Genomic DNA, 12730 nt, shown 5'->3' on the forward strand with positions numbered 1-12730 from the left:
TGACCCCATTTTGAAAACTACGGGATAAGGTGATAGTTTTATTTACACTATTCTGGGTTACATATGATACTTAATTGCTCTATATTACATAGAAACATAGAATGTGTCGGCAGATAAGAACCATTTGGCCCATCTAGTCTGCCCAATATACTGAATACTATAAATAGCCCTTGGCCCTATCTTGTATGAAGGATGGCCTTATGCCTATCCCATGCATGCTTAAACTCCTTCACTGTATTTGCAGCTACCACTTCTGCAGGAAGACTATTCCATGTATCCACAACTCTCTCAGTAAAGTAATACTTCCTGATATCACTTTTAAACCTTTGCCCCTCTAATTTAAAACTATGTCCTCTTGTAGCAGTTTTTCTTTTTTTAAATATTCTCTCCTCTTTTACCTTGTTGATTCCCTTTATGTTTTTAAAAGTTTCTATCATATCCCCTCTGTCTCGTCTTTCTTCCAAGCTATAAATGTTAAGGTCCTTTAATCTTTCCTGGTAAGTTTTATCCTGCAATCCATGTACTAGTTTAGTAGCTCTTCTCTGAACTCTCTCCAAAGTATCAATATCCTTCTGGAGTTATGGTCTCCAGTACTGCGCACAATAATCCAAATGAGGTCTCACTAGTGCTCTGTAGAGCGGCATGAGCACCCCCTCTTTCTACTGGTAATGCCTCTTCCTATACACTACAGCCAAGCATTCTGCTAGCATTTCCTGCTGCTCTATGACAATGTCTGCCTACCTTTAAGTCTTCTGAAATAATGACCCCTAAATCCCTTTCCTCAGATACTGAGGTTAGGACTGTATCACTGATTTTATATTCTGCTCTTGGGTTTTTAAGCCCCAGGTGCATTATCTTGCACTTATCAACATAAAATTTTAGTTGCCAGATTTTTGACCATTCCTCTAGTTTTCCTAAATCCTTTTCCATTTGGTGTATCCCTCCAGGAACATCAACCCTGTTGCAAATCTTTGTGTCATCAGCAAAAAGACACACCTTACCATCGAGGCCTTCTGCAATTTCACTGATAAAGATATTAAACAATATGGGTCCCAGAACAGATCCCTGAGGTACCCCACTGGTAATAAGACCATGGTCTGAATATACTCCATTGACTACAACCCTCTGTTGTCTGTCCCTCAGCCACTGCCTAATCCATTCAACAATATGGGAGTCCACGCACATAGACTGCAATTTATTGATAAGCCTTCTATGTGGGACAGTATCAAAAGCCTTACTAAAGTCCAGATAAGCGATGTCTACTGCACCTCCGGCATCTATTATTTTAGTCACCCAATCAAAAAAATCAATAAGATTAGTTTGACATCATCTCCCTGAAGTAAACCCATGCTGTTTTTCATCTTTCAATCCATGGGATTTTAGATGTTCCACAATCCTCTCCTTAAGTATGGTTTGCATTCATTTCCCCACTATTGATGTCAGGCCTACTGGCCTATAGTTTCCCGATTCCTCCCTACTACCTTTCTTGTGAATGGGCACAACATTTGCCAATTTCCAATCTTCAAGGGACAACTCCTGTTGCCAGTGATTGGTTAAATAAATCTGTTAATGGTTTTGCTAGTTCGCCGCTGAGCTCTTTTTATAGCTTTGGGTGTATCCCATCAGGCCCCTGTGACTTATTTGTAATAATTTTAGACAGCTGACTTAGAACCTCTTCCTCTGTAAAGACACATGCATCAAAAGATTCATTAGTCTTCTTTCCTAACTGAGGTCCTTTTCCTTCATTTTCCTTTGTACAAACTGAACAGAAGTATTCATTGAGGCAGTCAGCTAGTTCTTTATCTTCTTCCATATACCTTCCTTCTTTTGTTTTTAATTTGGTAATTCCTTGTTTTAGTTTCCTTTTTTCATTCATGTATCTGAAGAATGTCTTATCGTCTTTTTTCACTGACTGAGCTAATTTCTCTTCTGCCTGTGCTTTAGAAGCTCTTATAACTTGTTAGGCCTCTCTCTGCCTAATCTTATAAATTTGCCTGTCATCCTCGTTTTTGGTTTTTTATAATTACTAAATGCTATCTTTTAGTTTTTAACGATTTTGGCCACTTCTGCAGAGTACCACAGTGGTCTCTTCCTTTTTTTGCTTTTACTGACAAGCCTAATGCAATTTTCTGCTGCCTTCAATAGTGCCACTTTTAAGTAGTCCCATTTCTCCTGGACCCCATTGAAACTGTTCCAATCTGATAGGGACTAGTATACCACTAATCTAATTTTAGAAAAGTCAGTTTTTCTAAAATCTAAAACTTTTGTTTTTGTGTGGTGTGACTCTGTACTTATAGTAAACCACACTGACTGGTGATCACTAGATCCCAAGCTTTCCACTACAGTAATATCAGATACCAAATTCCCATTTGTGAATACTAAATCTAAAATGGCCTCCTTCTGGGTTGGCTCCTCGACTACTTGCTGTAGAGATGATCCCAGTAGGGAATTTACAATATCTGTACTTCTGGCAGAACTAGCTATTTTGGTTTTCCAGTTTACATCAGGAAGATTAAAGTCTACCATAATGATAACTTCCCCCTTCAATGTCATTTTAGCTATTTCCTCAACTAGTAGATCATCTAATTCTTTGACTTGGCTAGGTGGTCTATATATCAGACCTACACGAGTTACTGTCATGGCTGAGATTGGGGAAAACCCTCAGCCGTGCGGTGTCACAGATAAGGGTAGCTGCTTGGCCAGGACGACAGGATCAGGGATCAGGTCACCTCCTAACGCGTCCCTAATTCTGACCCTGATTCCTAACTGTATGAGCCAACCCTGATGGTAGGAGAGCTCATACTCTGGAACCTGGGGTCCCTACTAGCCCTGAGGAAAACCCTGGACTAGGAGCAGGGTAAGACGACCTGTTCCTCCTTGACACGGAGGAACAGGAGTCTCACTGGCCAAGCTGCAAGGAGAAGGGAAACATATACAGACATATGGCAATGGCAGGTAGTGACACTAGTACCACACCTACCTGCCACAGAAACAGAGACTGGAACCCGTGCACAAGTGCTAATGTCCACACTAAACACAAAAGGACACAGCACACACACAAAGCACACAGGAACCCAGACAACCATAAGCTGCAATAAACATAGAGACACCACTAGACATATAATAACAACAGAACAATAATGTCTAAACATATCTTATGACCACAAAGGTGGCCCTCACTGGATAGATGGTATAATACCAGGAGGATGACTCCAGCATAAACATGGCTGAAGTACCCCTCAGCTACAGGCATCCAGCAGAGGCTAAATAGCCCAAGTAGCCACACCCACACACAGACACACCCAGTGTTCACACACTAAGAAGGGAGTTAACCCTTCCTACACCAGGCAATGAACGGAAACCACTTAAAGGGAAATACACACATAAACACCACACTCCACCTGTTACCGCCGGCAACGGCATGCAACCATGTCCTGGGAGTCAGCCAGCAGGCCGAGACACTGCCACCACATGCACACAACACCACACGTTACCGCAAGCAACCGCAAGTGAAGGGGAAATGTCACAGTGCACACCATACAGACAAAAGGCACACCTACAAAGACAGGTTGCCAGGTGCAACCGCATGCCCTTAACAGCAAGCTGCCTAGCAACAGCTCAGACCGCTATACTGCGAATAACATCATGTTGCCAGCGGCAACCACACGTGAGGCCACATACTTCAGCCCTCACCTGTGATTGATAACAAGACCAGACCGCGGCAACAGCATGCGGGTCCAGGAGTCACGACCATGAGCATGTTCGTGCCAGTTACCTTATGATTATCAAGCTGCAAGGTAACCCAAACTGACTCTAAATTGGTCTCATTAAATTGTATCAAATTAGATTTCATGCTATCTTTCACATACAGAGCCACCCCTCCCCCTTCTTGCCTTCTCTGTCTTTCCTGTATAGAGAGAACCCTGGCATTGTTATATCCCAGTCATTACTCCCATTGAACCATGTCTCAGTAACAGCCACTAAATCTATATTCTCAGATGTCATTATAGCCTCAAATTCATTGATCTTATTCCCTAAACTGCGAGCATTTGTAGACAAGAATCTGAGCATGTCATTTCTTAATTTTTGTGCTACTGGCATCTTCTGGCATTGTTCCGGGGGGCAGTTGGACTTCTAGATTATCACTCTTTTGCCCCCTTTCCTAGTTTAAATGCTCCTTAGCAAATACTTGGAACTGTTCACTGAGGACATTCGTTCCCTTGAGAGAAAGATGCAAACCATCTTTATTGTACAGTTCATTTCCATTCCAACGAGAGCTAACATGAGACACAAAGCCAAACCCTTGGTTCAGACACCATTCACCAAGCCATACATTGAATTCCTTAATGCACATCTTCCTGTCATGCTGAAGGTTATGCACAGGCAAAACTGCAGAGAATGAAACAGTTGATGCAACCTCCCGTATATAATTTCCAAGTGTGTGAAAAGCTTCCTTCACCTTTTGAAACCTCATTGCAAGCCAGATCATTTGTCCCAAGATGGACAATAACATCCACCTCCCTTTCCTGCTTTGCTTGCCTAACAATATTAAGGATCCGTCGTCTATCTCTGCTAGCGGTAGCACCAGGGAGACATCTCACAACACCATTTTCCTCAAACTTCACACCTCTTATGATGGAATTGCCCACTAACAGCTGCTTACTATCAGTCCTCACCTTCTCCTTTTTGTCTTTGGCTGCAGTCTTGCATACTTTAGGCATGGGAGATGATTGTTTTTCCCCCACTGTGCTTGAGCCATCCTCCATGTTGCTCTTGCACTCTGAAAGTGCTGCAAATGAATTATGGAGAGCCACAGACTGTGGGACATGTCTTCTATCAACAACTCTCAGTCTATCAGAACCTGCAGTAACCCATCTTCCATTTCTAGGGGGCCTCTGTGGCAGTGGTATTGCAACGTTCTCAGCCTGAGTTTGTTTAACAGTTAAGGCTACTTTCACACTTGCGTTAGGAGCGGATCCGTCTGGTGTCTGCAAAGACGGATCCGCTCCTATAATGCAAACGCTTGCATCCGTTCAGAACGGATCCGTTTGCATAACCATGAACAAAAAAAATAAAAATAAAAAATTTCCGTTTTGACTTTACATTGAAAGTCAATGGGGGACGGATCCGTTTGAAAATTGAGCCATACTGTGTCATCTTCAAACGGATCCGTCCCCATCGACTTACATTGTAAGTCTGAACGGATCCGTTTGCCTCCGCACGGCCAGGCGGACACCCGAACGCTGCAAGCTGCGTTCAGGTGTCCGCCTGCTGAGCGGAGCGGAGGCTGAACGCTGCCAGACTGATACATTCTGAGCGGATCCGCATCCACTCAGAATGCATTAGGCCTGGACGGATCCGTTCGGGGCCGCTTGTGAGAGCCTTCAAACGGAACTCACAAGCGGAGCCCCAGACGCTAGTGTGAAAGTAGCCTAATTTACAAATCTCAGATTTCAAAAATGTGATTTCCTGCTGCATTATGGAGAGCTGTCTACAGATCAGACAGCATCCAAACCTCTGAAGAGTGGAACCTGAAATAAAAGCACAACAATTCCTGCACAGAACCAGGTCTGCCATTTTAAAGAGGGGAAAGATTATAAATATAGTTGAGCGGACACCTGGATGTTTGGGTTCGGCAGCTTCGGCCGAACTTGGAAAAAAAGTTCGGGTTCGGGACCCGAACTTGACCCGAACTTGACCCTGAACCTGAACCCCATTGAAGTCAATGGGGACCCGAACTTTTGGGCACTAAAATGGCTCTAAAATAGTCCTGGAAAGGGCTAGAGGGCTGCAAAAGTAATCAAAATGTGCTTAAGAGCATGACAACTGTTCTGCAAACAAAAGTGGATAGGGAAATGACATAAAATACAGAAAAATTTAAAATAACAATCTGGATCTAGGAGTAGGAGGTTGAGGAGGCAGTGGATGGGTGGATGTGGCGGTGTAGGTTGACGTGGCGGTGTAGGTGGAAGCGGCGGTGAAGGAGGAATAGGTAGCCAACACTGATTTGTGTTATTTTTTATTTTTAAATTGGGGTATCCCCCAAAATATTGGGACATATAACAAAATAAAACTAAGAATAAGTGCACTTGAGTACAAGAATGGATGGTTGAGGCTGGTATAAATGTCTATTCTGCACAAGGTACGGACAAGTCCTGAGGGATCCATGCCTGGTTCATTTTAATAAACGTAAGCTTGTCCACATTGGCTGCGGCCTGTGATAATGCTCTCTGCCGTGCTAAACACACGTTCACACTATACACTGGCTGCAGGGCAGGTCAGCACCTCCAAGGCTGACAAAGCTTTTCCACATTTTGGCCATGCTAACCCTGCCTTCTCAGGTGCTGGTGGTGCCCCAGCTGCGTTGGCGACCTCTTCCTCCTCCTCTGCCTTCGCCTTGTGCTTCCACTGTGCCCCCGCTGTCAGGTGGGAATGCTATCATCAGTGTGCGCTTGTAGTCGCGCATCTTCCGATCAGTAACAGATGTTTTCACTAAATTTAGTTCCCTGTCAGCAATGCAGAGCAGGGGTTCATTCACGGCAAAAGGGGGTTCATGTCACCCAGCAATAGAAAAGAGGATTTTGAGAGATTTAGGCCCCAATCAGCATTGCAGAGCAGAGGTTCATTCACTGCAAAAGGGGGTTCATGTCACCCAGCAATACAACAGAGGATTTTGAGAGATTTAGGCCCCAGTCACCCAGGCACAGCAGGGGTTCATTCACGGCAAAAGCGAGTTCATGTCACCCAGCAATAGAACAGAGGATTTTGAGAGATTTAGGCCCCTGTCAGCAATGCAGAGCAGGGGTTCATTCACTGCAAAAGGGGGTTCATGTCACCCAGCAATACAACAAAGGATTTTGAGAGATTTAGGCCCCTGTCAGCAATGCAGAGCAGGGGTTCATTCACGGCAAAAGGGGGTACATGTCACCCAGCAATACAACATAGGATTTTGAGAGATTTAGGCCCCTGTTAGCAATGCAGAGCAGGGGTTCATTCACGGCAAAAGGGGAATCATGTCACCCAGCAATACAACAGAGGATTTTGAGAGATTTAGGCCCCAGTCACCCAGGCACAGCAGGGGTTCATTCATGGCAAAAGGGAGTTCATGTCACCCAGCAATAGAACAGAGGATTTTGAGAGATTTAGGCCCCTGTCAGCAATGCAGAGCAGGGGTTCATTAATGGCAAAAGGGGGTTCATGTCACCCAGCAATACAACAGAGGATTTTGAGAGATTTAGGCCCCTGTTAGCAATGCAGAGCAGGGGTTCATTCACGGCAAAAGGGGGATCATGTCACCCAGCAATACAACAGAGGATTTTAAGAGATTTAGGCCCCAGTCACCCAGGCACAGCAGGGGTTCATTCACAGCAAAAGGGGGTTCATGTCACCCAGCAATACAACAGAGGATTTTGAGAGATTTAGGCCCCTGTTAGCAATGCAGAGCAGGGGTTCATTAACGGCAAAAAGGGGTATCATGTCACCCAGCAATAGAACAGAGAATTTTGAGAGATTTAGGCCCCAGTCACCCAGGCACAGCAGGGGTTCATTCACGGCAAAAGGGGGTTCATGTCACCCAGCAATAGAACAGAGTATTTTGAGAGATTTAGGCCCCTGTCAGCAATACAGAGCAGGGGTTCATTCACGGCAAAAGGGGGTTCATGTCACCCAGCAATACAACAGAGGATTTTGAGAGATTTAGGCCCCTGTCACCCAGGCATAGCAGGGGTTTATATACGCCACAAATGGTAAAATGTCACCCGACAATTGAAAATATGAATTTTTTTCAATTTAGGGCACAAAAATTGGCATTTTTTCTTAATTAAAATGGCTCTAAAATAATCCTTGAAAAGCCTAGAGGGATGTAAAAGGCAGCAACATGTGCTTAAGAGCATGGCAACTGCTATGCAAACAAATGTGGATAAGGAAATAACTTAAAATGAAATAAAATAACTAAAAATTACAAATTATTAACCTGCAACTCAGAGAAGGAAGTGGATATGGAGTCGGAGGTTGAGGAGGCGGTGAATGTGGTGGTGTAGGTGGAGGCAGCAATGGAGGAGGAACAGGTAGCCATTTTATTATTATTATTTTTTTTATTGGTGTAGGTAGCCCCCAAAATATTAGGACAAAAAAGAAAACAAAGAATCATTGTACTTGACTTGAGTACAAGAATGTATGTTTGATGGTGGTATAAATGTCTATTCTGCACAAGGTACATACAAGTCTTGTGGGATCCAAGCCTGGTTCATTTTAATGAACGTGAGCTTGTCCACGTTGGCTGTAGACAGGTGGCTGCGTCTGTCTGTAATGACGCCTCCTGCCGTGCTAAATACACGTTCAGAGAGTACACTGGCTGCAGGGCAGGCCAGCACCTCCAAGGCATACAGGGCAAGCTCTGGCCATGTAGACAATTTGGAGACCCAAAAGTTGAATGGGGCAGAACCATCAGTCAGTACGTGTAGTCGTGTGCACAGGTACTGTTCCACCATGTTGTTCAAATGCTGCCTCCTGCTAACACTCTCCATATCAGCAGTTGAGGCCGGTTGTTGCGGCGAGGTGACAAAGCTTTTCCACATGTCGGCCATGCTAACCCTGCCTTCTGAGGTGCTGGCGCTGACACAGCTGCATTGGCGACCTCTTCCTCCTCCCCTGCCTTTGCCTTGTGCTTCCACTTGTCCCCCGGCGTCAGTCGGGAATGCTCTCAGGAGCGCGTCTACCAGCGTGCGCCTGTAGTCGCGCATCTTTCGATCACGCTCCAGTGAGGGAATTAAAGGGCTTCTGTCACCCCCAAAACACTTCTTTTTTTTTTTTAGCTTGTTAAAATCCTTATTTAATGACTATTCTCTATATAGGGCTCTTACCTTTGTCTGTGGCTTCTTTTCCTTAAAAATCAATCTTTTAAAATATGCAAATCACTTCACTACCAGCAAGTAGGGCGTCTACTTGCTGGTAGCCGCCGCAAAAAACCGCCCCCTCCTCCAGTTGATTGACAGGGCCAGGGAGCGCTCTTCTCCTCCGGCTGGCCCTGTCAGCATTTCAAATCCCGCGCCTGTCTTCATTCGGCGCAGGCGCTCTGAGGGGAGGACGCTCGCCTCCTCAGCACTCCCTCAGTGCGCCTGCGCCGATGACATCACCGATAGAGAAGACGTCATCGGCGCAGGTGCACTGAGGGAGTGCTGAGGAGGCGAGCGTCCTCCTCTCAGTGCGCCTGCGCCGAATGAAAACGGGCGCGGGATTTGAAATGCTGACAGGGCCAGCCGGAGGAGGAGAGTGCTCCCTGGCCCTGTCAATCAACTGGAGGAGGGGCGTTTTTTTGCGGCGGCTACCAGCAAGTAGACGCCCTACTTGCTGGTAGTGAAGTGATTTGCATATTTTAAAAGATCGATTTTTAATGAAAAGAAGCCACAGACAAAGGTAAGAGCCCTATATAGGGAATAGTCGTTAAATAAGGATTTTAACAAGCCCCCCAAAAAATAATGTGTTTTGGGGGTGACAGAAGCCCTTTAAGGACGGCACATTGTCTTTGTAACGGGGATCCAGCAGGGTGGCCACCCAGTAGTCAGCACACATTAAAATGTGGGCAACTCTGCAATCGTTGCGCAGGCACTGCAGCATGTAGTCGCTCATGTGTGCCAGGCTGCCCAGAGGTAAGGACAAGCTGTCCTCTGTGGGAGGCGTATCGTCTGCGTCCTCCGTATCCCCCCAGCCACGCACCAGTGATGGGCCCGAGCTGCGTTGGATACAACCCCGCTGTGAACATGCTTCATCCCCATCCTCTTCCTCCTCCTCCTCCTCGTCCTCCAGTAGTGGGCCCTGGTTGGCCAAGTTTGTACCTGGCCTCTGCTGTTGCAAAAAACCTCCCTATGAGCCACTTCTAAAAGACTGGTCTGAAAGTGTTAGAGATGACCCCTATTCCTCCTCTTCGTCGTGGGCCACATCCTCTTCCATCATCGCCCTAAGTGTTTTCTCAAGGAGAAGAAATAGAAGTGGTATTGTAACACTGATAACGGCGTCATCGCCACTGGTCATGTTGGTGGAGTACTCGAAACAGCGCAACAGGGCACACAGGTCTCGCATGGAGGCCCAGTCATTGGTGGTGAAGTGGTGCTGTCCTGCATTGCGACTCACCTGTGCGTGCTGCAGCTGAAACTCCACTATGGCCTGCTGCTGCTCGCACAGTCTCTCCAGCATGTGCAAGGTGGAGTTCCACCTGGTGGGCACGTCGCATATGAGGCGGTGAGCGGGAAGGCCAAAGTTACGCTGTAGAGCAGACAGCCAAACGGCGGCAGGATGAGAACGCCGGAAGCGCGCACAGACGGCGCGCACTTTATGCAGCAGCTCAGACATGTCGGGGTAGTTGTGAATGAATTTCTGCACCACCAAATTCAGCATATGCGCCAGGCAAGGGATGTGCGTCAAACCGGCTAGTCCCAGAGCTGCAACGAGATTTCGCCCATTATCGCAGACCACCAGGCCGGGCTTGAGGCCCACTGGCAGCAACCACTCATCGGTCTGTTGTTCTATACCCCGCCACAACTCCTGCGCGGTGTGGGGCCTGTCCCCAAACACATCAGTTTCAGAATGGCCTGCTGACGTTTTACCCCTGGCTGTGCTGAAGTTGGTGGTGAAGGTCTGTCGCTGACTTGATGAGGAGGTGGTAGAAGAGGAGGAGGAAGCCGAGTAGGAAGAGGAGGCAACAGGAGGCAAAGAATGATGCCCTGCGATCCTTGGCGGCGGAAGGACGTGCGCCAAACAGCTCCCCGCCTGGGGCCCAGCCGCCACTACATTTACCCAGTGTGCAGTTAGGGATATATGGCCGTGCTTACTGGTCCACGTATCTGTGGTTAGGTGGACCTTGCCACAGATGGCGTTGCGCAGTGCACACTTGATTTTATCCGATACTTGGTTGTGCAGGGAGGGCACGGCTCTCCTGGAGAAGTAGTGGCGGCTGGGAACGACGTACTGTGGGACAGCAAGCGACATGAGCTGTTTGAAGCTGTCCGTCTCCACCAGCCTGAATGACAGAATTTTAAAGGCCAGCAGTTTAGAAATGCTGGCATTCAGGGCCAGGGATCGAGGGTGGCTAGGTGGGAATTTATGCTTTCTCTCAAAGGTTTGTGAGATGGAGAGCTGAACGCTTCCGTGTGACATGGTGGAGATGCTTGGTGACGGAGGTGGTGTTGTTGGTGGCACATCCTCTGTTTGCTGGGCGGCAGGTGCCAACGTTCCTCTAGAGGCGGAGGAAGAGGCTGAGGCAGCAGCAGAAGAGGGAGCAGGAGGGGCCTGAGCCCTTTCTTGGTTTTGAAGGTGCTTACTCCACTGCAGCCCGTCTCTCAGGTGTAGCTGTGGCAGAAAGGCCACGTCCTCTCTCCCTGCACCAGAGGCTCCACCAACACCACGACCATGACCACGTCCCTTATTAGATGTTTGCCTCATAGTTAGCATTCACAAAGCAAAGTAAAAAGTGGTTAAGTATGTTAAAAATAATTAACCGCCAATATAAACCCTGATGTAGGGTATTGCACTCTATTATTTTTTTTTAAACTCTATATGACAGCGGTATTTGTGGCCTTAATGTGACACTCACTTATGCATGTCTTATCCCAGATGTGCAGTTTATTAGAGGGTTTTTTCACCCTAACCAAAAAGCTGTATTTCTGTCCTAAATGTGACAGTGACTTATGCACGTGTAATCACAGATGTGCAGTATATTCTAGGCTTTTTTCACCCCAGTATGCCAAAGCCGCATTTATGGCCTAAATTTGACAGTGACTTATGCACGTGTAATCACAGATGTGCAGTATATTAGAGGCTTTTTTCACCCCAGTAACCAAAAAGCTGTATTTCTGTCCTAAATGTGACAGTGACTTATGCACGTGTAATCCCAGATGTGCAGTATATTAGAGGCTTTTTTCACCCCAGTATGCCAAAGCCGTATTTATGGCCTAAATGTGACAGTGACTTATGCACGTGTAATCACAGATGTACAGTATATTAGAGGGTTTTTTCACCCTAACCAAAAAGCTGTATTTCTGTCCAAAATGTGACAGTGACTTATGCAAGTGTAATCACAGATGTGCAGTATATTAGAGGGTTTTTTCACCCCAGTAACCAAAAAGCTTTTTATTTCTGTCCTAAATGTGACAGTGACTTATGCACGTGTAATCCCAGATGTGCAGTATCAGAGGCCAGAGGAAGGTCAGAGGCAGAGGAAGCGCAAGGTGCGCGAAACGGCCGTCGCCAGCTGATCACTCAGCAAACATATGCATTTGTCCGCCCCAGCCCGCTGAACTGTGTATTCGACTTCACATGAATAAAGATACAACTTGCAACACTCTGGTGAGTGCCGCTATCGTTATTCTTTCTACTTACTGCATGATTATTGTGGACCTCCTGTTGATAGCAGAGCACCACTGAACAATGTCTATAGACTGAGCCGCACATTTCCCTGTCTGAGAGTGCCGGACGGATCGGCAGTGCCGTCTCATACCCCTACATACTCTGATTCCAGATGTGCAGTATATTAGAGGGTTTTTCACCCCAGTAACCAAAAAACTGTATTTCTGTCCTAAATGTGACAGTCACTTATGCTTGTCTAATCCCAGATGTGCAGTATATTAAAAGGTTTTTTCACCCCAGTATGCCAAAGCTGTATTTCTGGACTTGCAGATAGCCTATGCTGGTGCACTATCGTTACATAAAATGGCTGCCGATCATGTATTGATATTGA

The sequence above is a fragment of the Bufo bufo genome, chromosome 5 (genome assembly GCF_905171765.1).
Source record: "Bufo bufo chromosome 5, aBufBuf1.1, whole genome shotgun sequence".
NCBI classification, from domain to species: Eukaryota; Metazoa; Chordata; class Amphibia; order Anura; family Bufonidae; genus Bufo; species Bufo bufo.